General features: G+C 41.4%; 1 protein-coding gene across 1 annotated transcript in view; it reads left to right on the top strand.

Annotated features, from left to right (window-relative positions):
- The window catches only part of LOC124034232 (phosphatidylinositol 4-phosphate 5-kinase type-1 beta-like), a 96,088-nt gene that overhangs the window by 33,528 nt on the left and 50,537 nt on the right, over positions 1-12,023 (top strand). The window contains exon 2 of the mRNA XM_046347128.1: positions 11,906-12,002. The gene's annotated coding sequence lies outside the window, so the exon portion shown is untranslated. The remainder of the gene's footprint in view (positions 1-11,905; positions 12,003-12,023) is intronic.

Below are 12,023 nucleotides of genomic sequence, written 5' to 3'. Positions count from 1 at the left end.
CAATTTGAATCAGCTATGCAAAATTGGGTTTAATTATTTATTTACTAAATACCTAACTAATCACACAGAATTACACATATTTAAATCATAACTTGATTACACATTATGTCATAAAGGAAAACATCCCTAGCGGGTAGAACAGATATGACAGCTTGTTACACAAAAGAAAAGGGGCTGGGTTTGAGTGAAAGAGCGGGAAGAATGAGGAACAAAGAAGCTGTGCTATCATAAATACAGTATCTTATGCATTCTAAATTACCGGCCATTTGGAAAAGGAAAATGCAATAAATATTTACTCTGTGCTGCGCTTCGGTAGGTTGGTGGTGGATGGAAGGCCGTGTTGCCCAACCGAGTCCTTTTGAAGAATGTCTCTGGTGGTCAAGTGGATACGTTGTAGTAACATCGTTGTTTTATAGATGGGATACTCTGTCTGTTCCTTCCTAATCCTCGTTTGCATCTGCTGGTGCTAACTAAACGGCTAGGAGGTATCACTTCTGTAGTGAGTAAGAGTTCAAAGTTGATACCATTCGCAACCAAAGCTCACGCTGATGTTGGCTTCGTTCTGTAGTTATCTGAACCATTCTGACAGGACCGTTGTCCTCACATCTTCTGAACAGGAGGTTATAGTGTTGTCAAGGGCTTATATAGGAAGGGAAAGGAGGGCGTGTTTGAAAAGTTTTATAGCCCATGTCCCTTCACAGGGGCGGGCCACTGATTGAGCAGAGCCCTATCTTATGAAAACCCAAATCTCACATTTTAGAAGCTAAAATCACATTTCATCCCACCATGAATAATTTTATATTCAAACATTTAAATTGAACAACAATTCCATGTGAATCAGATAACTCTGAGGTGTAGACTTTCCACTGTAGAGTTTGTCATCTTATCATCGATGAGAATGTCTCCGATGACAACCGAACTGACATCATATTCATTAAGTACCACCGCATATGTTCAATTGATCGGGTTGCCAGAATATAGTTCATTCCCCCCCCCACCTTCTGCTGTTCCCAGAATCTCTGTTAACCAAGGGTTTTGCAAATGTAACCTCAGTAGGGTAGAGAGAGGAAAAAGGGGGAAGAGGTATTTATGACTGAGGTATTTATGACTGTCATAAACCTAGGCCAACGTCATGACAAGACTAAACAGGATGTGTTCTTAGGCCTACAGCTTGGTGGTGGTTATACAAGGCTGCCATACTAAGCCTACTAATATATACAATGCTGTCATACTAAGCCTACTAATGATAATGACATTTATTATTATAATGATGATCATAACAATAATAGTAATAACAATAAGGAGATCAAGAAAAAGAAGGGTTATATTATTATCGATTATTGTTTTTCGGACAATTTGGAACAATGTAAACAACACAAAATAAATTATAAATAATACAAGGCAGCGTTCTAACGAATATAAAGTGTAAAGACTTTATTACGACATGGATAAACAGTTTCACAAATGTACTAACTTGTTGTGGTTGCTTGAGTCTTGGTGCTCACGGAATCAGTAGGCTATTAAACAAACACTCAAACAGGCAACAAAAGCAATATCTGTCTTATTGCTGTAGATGCATATGGATGATTTACAGTTGAAGTCAGAAGTTTACATACACCTTAGCGAAATACATTTCAACTCAGTTTTTCACAACTCCTGTCATTTAATCCTAGTAAAAATTCCCTGTCTTAGGTCAGTTGGGATCACCGCTTTATTTTAAGAATGTAAATGTCAGAATAATAGTAGAGTGATTTATTTGAGCTTTTATTTATTTCATCACATTCCCAGTGGGTCAGAAGTTTTACGTACACTCAATTACTATTTGGTAGCATTGCCTTTAATTTTTAAAACTTGTATCAAATGTTTCTGGTAGCCTTCCACAAGCTTCCCATAATAAGTTGGCCCATTCCTCCTGACGGAGCTGGTGTAACGGAGTCAGGATTGTAGGCCTCCTTGCTCGCACACGGTTTTTCAGTTCTGCCCACAAATTGTCTATAGGATTGAGGTCAGAGCATTGTGATGGCCACTCCAATACCTTGACTTTGTCCTTCAGCCATTTTGCCACAACTTTGGGAGTATGCTTGGGGTCATTGTCCATTTGGAAGACCCATTTGCGACCAAGATTTAACTTCCTGATCTTTATGTGTTGAGATTTTGCTTCAATATATCCACTTAATTCTTCTCGTGATGCCATCTATTTTGTGAAGTGCAACAATCCCTCCTGCAGCAAAGCACCCCCACAACATGATGCTGCCACCCTCATGCTTCACGGTTGGGATGGTGTTCTTCGACCTTGCAAGCATCCCCCTTTTTCCTCCAAACATAACAATGGTCATTATGGCCAAACAGTTATATTTTTGTTTCATCAGACCAGAGGACATTTCTCCTGGTTTTGGAGCAGTGGCTTCTTCCTTGCTGAGTGGCCTTTCAGGTTGTGTCGATTATAGGACTAATTTTACTGTGGATATAGATACTTTTGGACCCGTTTCCTCCAGCATCTTCACAAGGTCCTTTGCTGTTGTTCTGGGATTGATTTGCACTTTTCACACCAAAGTACATTCATCTCTAGGAGACAGAAAGTGTCTCCTTCCTGAGCGGTATGACGGCTGCGTGGTCCCATGGTGTTTGTACAGATGAACGTGGTACCAGCATGCGTTTGGAAATTGTTCCCAAGGATGAACCAAACTTGTGGATGTCTACAATTTTTTTTCCGAGGTCTTGGCTGATTTCTTTTGATTTTCCCATGATATCAAGCAAAGAGGCACTGAGTTTAAAGGTAGGCCTTGAAATACATCCACAGGTACACCTCCAATTGACTCAAATGATGTCAAATAGCCTATCAGAAGCTTCTAAAGCCATTACATCATTTTCTGGAATTTTCCAAGCTGTTTAAAGGCACAGTCAACTTAGTGTATGTAAACTTCTGACCCACTGGAATTGTGATAGTGAATTAAAAGTGAAATAGCCATTCTGTAAACGATTGCTGGAAAAATTATTTGTGTCATGCACAAAGTAGATGGCCTAACCGACTTGCCAAAACTATAGAGTGGCTGAAAAACAACTTTTAATGACTCCAACCTAAGTGTATGTAAACCTTCAACTGTTTAAATCCAGGCACATGTAACAGTTAGGCTTTTGATTATAGACTTAATTAAGATGGTTTCCTCATCACTTTTCTTACACAATTAAGGCAAGGGCAGTTTTCTAGTCTCTTAACTCCGCTGCTGCCTCCACCGCATTTTTTCTCAACACCAATATGCTGGTCATCTTTGCCATTATGCACATAGCAACATGGTCTAGGAAAGGCGACCAATTCAACAGTGTACTGGTGCGTTCCAGAACCACGGACAGCGACCACTATCCAATGCGGGAGAAAGAAATTTGTCATGAAATAATATCATTTTTGGTAGTGTTGGGCCATTGTTCTTATATAATATAACCATATAAAATTTCAGTAGCACGTCTTCGAGTGATGGATCGTGCCATCCCAATGGCCTCCACAAGTCCATTGAGACAGGTGTGAATCAGACGTGTGTCTTGTACACAAATATTTTGCTACTGCTCGACTAAAGAAATCTCGGTCGACAAACAGCCTATCAAACAAACAATCGACCAGTCAACGAAATGGTTTCAATACTACACTGTACTGCATGATTGCAGCGGGTTTATTAACACATTAGTTCTAGTAGCTATGTTGACTATGAATTTAGCTAAAATGGTGACCAGGATGTAGGCTGTGTGTAGCTGTTATATGATGATTTGCCTTGGAAAGGCTTTTTTCGGCTGGTCACAGTCAGCTGATGTGTTATGCACTGAAGTCCACAAGCGAAAGGATAATGAGGTGAGAGGAGGAGATCGCTTCGATGCGAGAAGGAATTATACGATGAGCAAAGTGATCGTGATGTTTGTATGTGGCTGCTATGAAAGTGAACTGTGTTTGTGTGTAGTCAGGGGTGTATTCATTCCACCGATTCTGTTGAAAATTTTGCTTAAATGGAACGAAACGGGGGTAAACATACCTGAACTTGTCCAATAGAAACTCGATTGTAACGGTTGGACTAATGATTACACCCTAGTTTAGCTAAGTGCAGGCAAGATTGTGCAAGGCGGTATTGAATGTGTCACTGTCTGTTACCTTCATTACTCAAATTTTTCTCTCGACCTGTGTGCACATTTATAGGCTAGGTTGCAGCAACCTCATGATGGGTATAAGGACAATTTTTGTGTCATGAAGTAGCCTAAACCTATCGACATTACATTGCTCTGGGTGAATGGAATGTGAATGACATATGCTGTGATGGAAATAAAGCCATGCTCATAAAAAACATAAAAAATCGTCCTCTATCATCATAAACGGCACCGACCGCCACTGGTGGGGTCATAATAGTTTGTATCTCAAACTGTTTGGACTTTACAGACGTTTTTGTGAGATTAACTGTTTTCGGGATCGGTAGTTCAAATAGAGTGCTTATTCTGTGCTAATGTTTTATATAATGTATCTCACACCTTTAACCCTGCTTTCTGTTCAATTGAGCAGTGTTGTCTGTTTCAATTTAAAGGGATAGTTTGGGATTTTTGGCAGTGAAGCCCTTTAATCTACTTCCCCCGAGTCAGATGAACTTGTGGATAAAGTGTCCCGTATGACAGAGACATACTGGACACAGAGTTAGAGGTAATTGTGCTAGCCAATGCTAACTAGTTTAACACAAAGACTGGAAGTCTTTGGGATCAGCTAGCATTCATCTGACTCTGGGGAAGGAGACAAAGGACTTAATTGTCAAAATCCCAAACTATCCCTTTAAGCACTGCTAGTTGGACTAAGTTTGGACTAAGTTTCTGTTCTGAACAGTTAGCCTGCAGCTTTGTTCCTCTCTGAGGAGTGGTATGAGGGCATGCCAGATGATCCACAGACAGGCACTAACTTTCTTTAGCAGAATGTGGAACGGTTACAGAACTGGCTGTAAATTGTTCAATGCTGTACTTATGTAGAGGTTTTTGAGGCACTGACGCAGTATAGGTAGTGCGTAGATGGACGCAGTAGATTTTCGTGTGTGGGTCTTTTTCTCATTCTCTCTCCCTTTCAAGCTGTATTGGCTGGATGAGCTTTGTTTTGTGGTCTATGTGGTAATAGTGTCAGGACAGGACTGCAGTGGTGCTGCTTTGTGTTTGGCAAAGCATCGTGGGCTGTGATGAGTTGAGATGGTATTTAACTAGGACAGAAGTCTTTCTCTCTCTCTCTCTCTCCATGCCACTTCTCCTATGCAGTATTATTCTATCTAGTCATACCTCCCTCAGCTCAGCTAGGTTTCTCTGGTTCATTAAACGGTTTCTGTTTCTCAGCATCTGTTTCGTAAACGGAACACTTCTGTGAACATTTTCACAGAAGTGACAATTTTACACGAGGGGGCTCGGCCAATTTCATAAGGCCTCGTCTGACAGTGTACCCAATTAGGAGAGTAAAGCGCGAACCTCCAGCGACGAACAAAGAGAGTTTACACGGTCAGGCAGGCATGTCTGCTGGGAACGGGAGGGAGCCCACAACAACCCCGGTTAGCCTCGACCTAATCAGTCTAGGATTGTCTTCTTACTTAGTCCTTAAACCTTCTGCTGTAGTTAAGAGGTATTGGATATGTTTGAAGTGTTTTTAGGTATCTTCCAGAGAGATAGTGTTGTCTAAAGGGATATCTTATAAAGCCAGTATAAATATACTAGAGGTAATTTAATCTCTCCTTTTAATTGTACCAGGGCGTTTCCAGCAATATTTGAATCTCTTTTGAATTTCTAGTAGATGTGTCCTAGCCAAGGCAGCAATTGCTACAATTAAGTATCTTAATACCGCAGATCCCTGGGGCTAAGCTCCCTCTTCATGTAGCCCACTCACTGTGTCTGTGCCATGAATCATCTGGCCTTGTTTAACATCCCTCAGTCGGGGTTGAAAGTCACGGCAGCCTGGCAGTCTTCAGCTCTGTGCATTGCTGACACACTATTGATTAGCCATGGCGTCTCCTATTGGCTGCAGTAATCCAAGAGTGTCAGGGGACTGAGGATAAACCAGCTTTTCTCTGTAGTATCCCTCCACGGAGATGATGTGGAGATATGAGATGCACTGTTTCAAGGTTTATAGTGGTAGTTTCAATGAAAAAGAAGGGTCTCTGGGCTGAGCCTGGTAGCAAGTCTGTCACGTTCGTTGTCCTGTCAAACGTGTTGTTTTGCTTCATGACTTTATGATTGGAGATTACTGCTCGTCTTCCAGGCTATGCTGTTCAACAACAGGTTCTGCCGTTATTATGCAAACATTTGGACCGTTTTCGACTAATGAGCTTTGATGCAAAAGCCAAGAGCACATCATTGAGAGCAGCTCGGCTTTCAGATTTAATCCCAGTGGATGACGTGTGAGTGGATCTCTCTGCTTCCTTCTGTCAGTATTAATAGTATTAGTTTCTGTGTTAGGAGGGTCAGGTATCACAGTAACATGGGATTATTATTATCACCGATATTCTTTCCTGTCTCACAGTAACCCCCTAGGGATGTGTGTGTGCGTGAGAACAGAGGGATGTAGTGGAGGAGAGAAAGGGAATAGAGTGAGGCTGATGGGGGAAAAATAAACACCTGGAGTTATGGAGACCGTGAGAGCACAGCCACACCTCACTGTGTCAAACGTCCAGTGTGTGAGACCTGGCGGAGATATCCAGACATATCTCCGTCAGTATGTCACTGTGTGTGAAGCTATACAGTTGTGTAAAAGTTTTTGCTTAGAAGTCCTCACGTTCTCTGCAGACAAATGTGTGCGCACTTACATTTGAGTATTGTCCCAAAGTATCTGAGGTGTGAAGTGTTGTGTATGAAATGGAGTTTGAGTCGGAGTGAAAGGGTGTCTTCACGCCTTATTACAGAGGATCTACGCTGCTGTGCAGACTGAGTGCCTCAGTTTACGTCTCGTCCCACACCACTACTCACAGAGCAGAACCTATTTAGATCTCATTGATGATTGTAGCTAGTCTCCTAAACTGTGCTTTATTGGCTCCCTCTCCCTGCCTTTGATCTCTTCTCTTTTTTTATCTGTCTGTCTGTCTCTCTCACACACACACACACACACACACACACACACACACACACACACACACACACACACACACACACACACACACACACACACACACACACACACACACACACACACACACACACACACACACACACACACACACACACACACATTACGCAGCAGTGCTGTTCCATTTGATTCTGATTGATTGTTGTTGGCCCCTTTACATTAAAGTACTGAGCCTGTACTTCATTATTGATCCAGCTCCTTTTACCCATTTGATTCTAATCCAAACCACAGCAGTCCATCCTCCAAAGCAGAAAAATACATATTTAAATATACTGAAATCATACTTGAATATATATATATATATATATATATATAAGTATATATACTGTAAGTACTGTATGTCCTTCATTTTAAATATCCTAAAGTCTATTTATTATCTAAATTGGAACCATTTTAAATACATTTAATGCATTTTAATGTAAACTTTATTAGTGTTTTATTAACATTTACATTTATTAAATACATTTCAAATGATCTAAATTGGGACACTTTTTTGGGAATTAAGATATGCTAGAAAAGTACATCTCGTATTTGAAGTATATAGTATAATATGAATTTTTATTTTATTTAAGTATATTTGTAAAATATCAAAATAAAATAAGTTCTCTGCTTGGGCTATTCCACCTGCTACGTTATCTTATGTAGCTCAGGAATAGTGTCAGTGCCTTGCCTCAGGAAGTACATATTTATTTAGTCCACAGCATTTCCCCAACATTATGGCAACGTTCTTATCAAGTTCCTATAACCACATTGCAGTGCCCTTGAGAGAGAGGGATTGTTCTTTTAGCTTGCTGCTCTGAGATCAAACATCACAAAATTTACATCAAATCAGAGCCATGTACTCAATATCTGGCTGTGCGTTAATGGTATTAGTGAGTTTCAACAGCTGCTGTTGCACCAGACGATGAGATGACGCTTCTAATTGAAAGTGGGCTATCCATCCACCTTTCTTTGTTTAGCTGGGAACAACAGCTCTGCAGCTGTGGGCCTCTCGTGGATTGTTTTGGAAAAGGTCTGATGACGGGAGCGCTGGCTGGGCACACCACGGGTCAGATAGCCTCAGAGAGGGGGAGGGCGGGATAGAGGGAGAGAAGGGAGGGATGGGGGATTAGAGGGTGTGATTGAGGGAGAGAGATAGGGATAGAGGGAGAGAGAAGGGGATAGAGTGAAAGGGGGGGATAGATAGAGAGAGAGAGATTTGGGGGGGGGGGGTGGTAAGAGAGAGTGGGAGTCAGGGAGAGTAGGAGTGAGGCACCAGCACAGCAGTGCCAACAGTCCAGGTCCCCTAAACAATGACACACGAAGCCAGACTGACCGACTGGCTAATTAACATTCCTCCTGTTCAACAGACAGACAGACCCAGCACCAGAAAACATTTAGTTGTTGTTATAATTATTACCAGAGTGTAGGGTGCCCCAAAGGGACTCTTCTTATCAACTGTATGCAATAATTTCCTTTGTGTTGTCTTAGGAATTCAGTCTTCTCTGTGTTGAATTCTCCAACCCCCACTGTCTCACCTCTGACAAGCAGAGGTTACATCCTGGAAGTCTGGCATCTGATTGGAGGTTAACTTTACAGTAATACTATGGGTGAACAACTCAGCTTTTGAACAACTCTGATGCTTATGAAGGGGTCTTTAGATGAATTGTTCTTCCTTATTTGTTTCTCCCTCTCTCCCTCTCTCCCTCTCTCTCTCTCTTTGAACATGCTTAGAATAATGCCTTGTAATGCTTTGTAACTTAAGCTTCATGCCTTATATAATGTTATTGTTCATTTGACAAAGTAATTAAGTACACTTATATTTAGAATTCCTTCTCAGACGTTTCTTCATTACCTATGACTGTAACTCAACCATAGTCTCTTGCATATTGCTAATTATTTTTATGAAGTCAGATGAGCATTTTAATAGGCTAATTGGTCAGTCTTATTACGAGTCGCATGTGATGTGTGTGTGTATATATAATATAGGTTACTGTATAGACACACATCAAATATTACTGCCCACTTCAGGGTTCCACAGTATTTGTGTTCTCTTGACGAGCATCCTGGTGAAATGTAGCCTGGCTGGCGCGACCCACATGACTACACAGCGAGAGATGGTGTTTGCCAGATTAGGTGAAATGACCTTGAGGCTGTGAATTGTGCTCTTTATACATGTTATGCAATAGCATGACCTCCATGATATATTCATGATAATTGCATTTTCAATTCGCATTTGAATAAACATGTTATGACTCAGTGCTGCCCATGAAGGCCAACAGCCAATGTACACACACACACACACACACACACACACACACACACACACACACACACACACACACACACACACACACACACACACACACACACACACACACACACACACACACACACACACACACACACACATACAGACAGTGTCTCCTAACCTGCCCTACAGCACAGACATCAGCTCCAAGTCAAATAGTATTTACTCTGTGTGTTGCTGCTGTGTTGTTAGCAACGGCAGAGCTGGTGCACCGATAAGGCTTCAGTTTGAGGATAAAGACGGTGTCTGTCTGCTACTTACCCCTCTTAATGTCCGCCTGCTTTGTGTTTTGTTTGGGTCCAGACACACACAATAACATTTTCAATTAATAATAAAACCAGAATTGACAATCCTCTTCAAGGACAATTTCACGAAGGCCGGAGCTGAAAATATTTTTGGTATCAGATTGTTCTGGAAATTCTCACATAGAAGCTTCATTGGGAGGAAGGATGTTTGAAATGCTTTTACATTTGTATCACCAACCATTTTTGAGAATCATAATGAAAGTGGCAATTTCAGGCCCTTTTTAGACCTGTACATGCCTCCTGTAAGACCCTATGATCTCTGAACACTACATGACACCTTGGTGTCGTTATACTCATTATAATGGGCTCTAACATGGAGTATGTCTACATTCTGAAAGACACATTTTCAGTCAAAACTACTGTTTTTGATTTAGCTGATTCTTAGACATATTGTCTGGAACCATATAATCTTCAAACTCGTCGCTTTTCCAGAGTGGGCTCTCTGGTACTTTTAATGATATGACCCATTTTATACATAGACATTAACGTTATAGGTCATTAAATCTCCACCTAGCACAGCCAGAAGAGGATTTGCCACCCCTCAGAGCCTCGTTCCTCTCTAGTTTTCTGCCTTTCTAGGGAGTTTTTCCTAGCCACTGTGTGTCTACATCGGCATTTCTTGCTGTTTGGGGTTTTAGGCTGTGTTTCTGTATAGCACTTTTGTGACATCGGCTGATGTAAAAAGGGCTTTATGAATACATTTGATTGGTTAACCAATCACAGCCCTCCTTTTGGATTGCAAATTCCAATGACCATTCAATGTGTTGATGGTGCTCATAAAACGTGTCCTACCTTCAGAATTAGCAGAGAGCCCAGTCTGGGAATGTGATATACTTGTAGAGTATATTGTTCCAAACAATACGTCTTAAAGTGAACACAATCAAAAAGGGTCATTTTGACATATTAATATGACTATTTTTAATATTGAATAAATTAAGGTTGTAAATCAGCAAAAAAAAACGTAATTCAGCTACCAAGCTTAGCACTGTTCTTCAAGTAAATGTGTTTTTGGAAAATGCTCAGTGAAAATTGTTAGAATAAGTCCCTGTGAAGAGAATTGTATGGTTTGTTTTACTTTGCAATCATTCGTTGTTGTATGGTATACATTTTAAAGTGAAAAATCCTAGTCTCAGCATTTCTCTGTTACTGTGGAATTGCTCTGTCTTGAGGCTGGTAGACTTCCTGACATGATGTCTACTTGGGAGGGAGAAAGCCCAGCTGTATGCGACAGGTGACATCATAGTTGTACATTTGACATTTTGGTTCCTCGCTCGTGTGTAGACGCACAAGAACAACACATACACACAGAGAATGCTAATTGGATGAAGGCTCACCAGAGTGAGCCCTGATTGGACACATGCCTGATGAAGTAAGATATGTTTGGACACAGAGCTGATAAGGAGGAGTGCTTATAGGTTGCAGCGGGACACACAGGCAAAGCTTATGTAAGTAATAATGGCGGGTGGACTGACTGGGCTGCGCTCTGAGTAGCAGGTACATTGATATGCTGGAGGTGAGGCCACTGCAGGTTTAGCTGGAGGTTAACAGACAGAAATAGACACAGAAAGAAAACACTGAAATATATCCAATATCTCGCTGTTTAAATGCCCCCACCATCTCTCTCTCTTTCTCTCTCACTCTCACACTCTTTTTCTCTCTCTCGCTCTCTTTATTAAACAACTGCACTTAGACTCATTTCACACTCACATACATTCTAGTTAGACACACACACACAAGCTGATGGTGTGGCTGAATGGTGAATAGCTTTGTTGTGTGTGTGTGTGTGTGTGTGTGAGAGCCTTGGCTGAGGTTCCATTAGTCCTCATGCAGTAGTACACTCTGAGGGTCTGCAGTCTCTCTGTTTGACGTGGAGTCATTTATCCAGCACAGTTACTGCAGCACACATGGCTGCTCACACACCCATTTACCTCCCCTCTTTCCTCTTCCCCCCACAGCAGAGCTCCTCACAGGGACTTTTTGTTTGGCTGTGTGAGGAGGGGGAATTGTGGAGTGACTGACAGCAGGAACACCACTAATGAATGCACCAAAATACCCAATTGTCTTGCCTTCTCAGAGAATAGATCATTTGCTGCGGGATGGTTAATCACTTCAGGTTTTGAAATAGATGAAACTACTGCTGTTCTTTCACTCTGTAATCATATCATGTAATGGAGTCTTTCCTCTCTTCTCTTCCAGAGGCTGTCTGGAGATTGAAACCTCCCCATGACTGCCTGATGACCAAGAGATGTGGTCGTGATCTCTGTTCCACTGGCAGAGCTTTTCACTAAGCAAGGTGACTGATTACACCTTCACG

The sequence above is a fragment of the Oncorhynchus gorbuscha genome, linkage group LG04 (genome assembly GCF_021184085.1).
Source record: "Oncorhynchus gorbuscha isolate QuinsamMale2020 ecotype Even-year linkage group LG04, OgorEven_v1.0, whole genome shotgun sequence".
Taxonomy (NCBI): Eukaryota; Metazoa; Chordata; class Actinopteri; order Salmoniformes; family Salmonidae; genus Oncorhynchus; species Oncorhynchus gorbuscha.
This window is presented reverse-complemented; position numbering and strand designations above follow the sequence as displayed.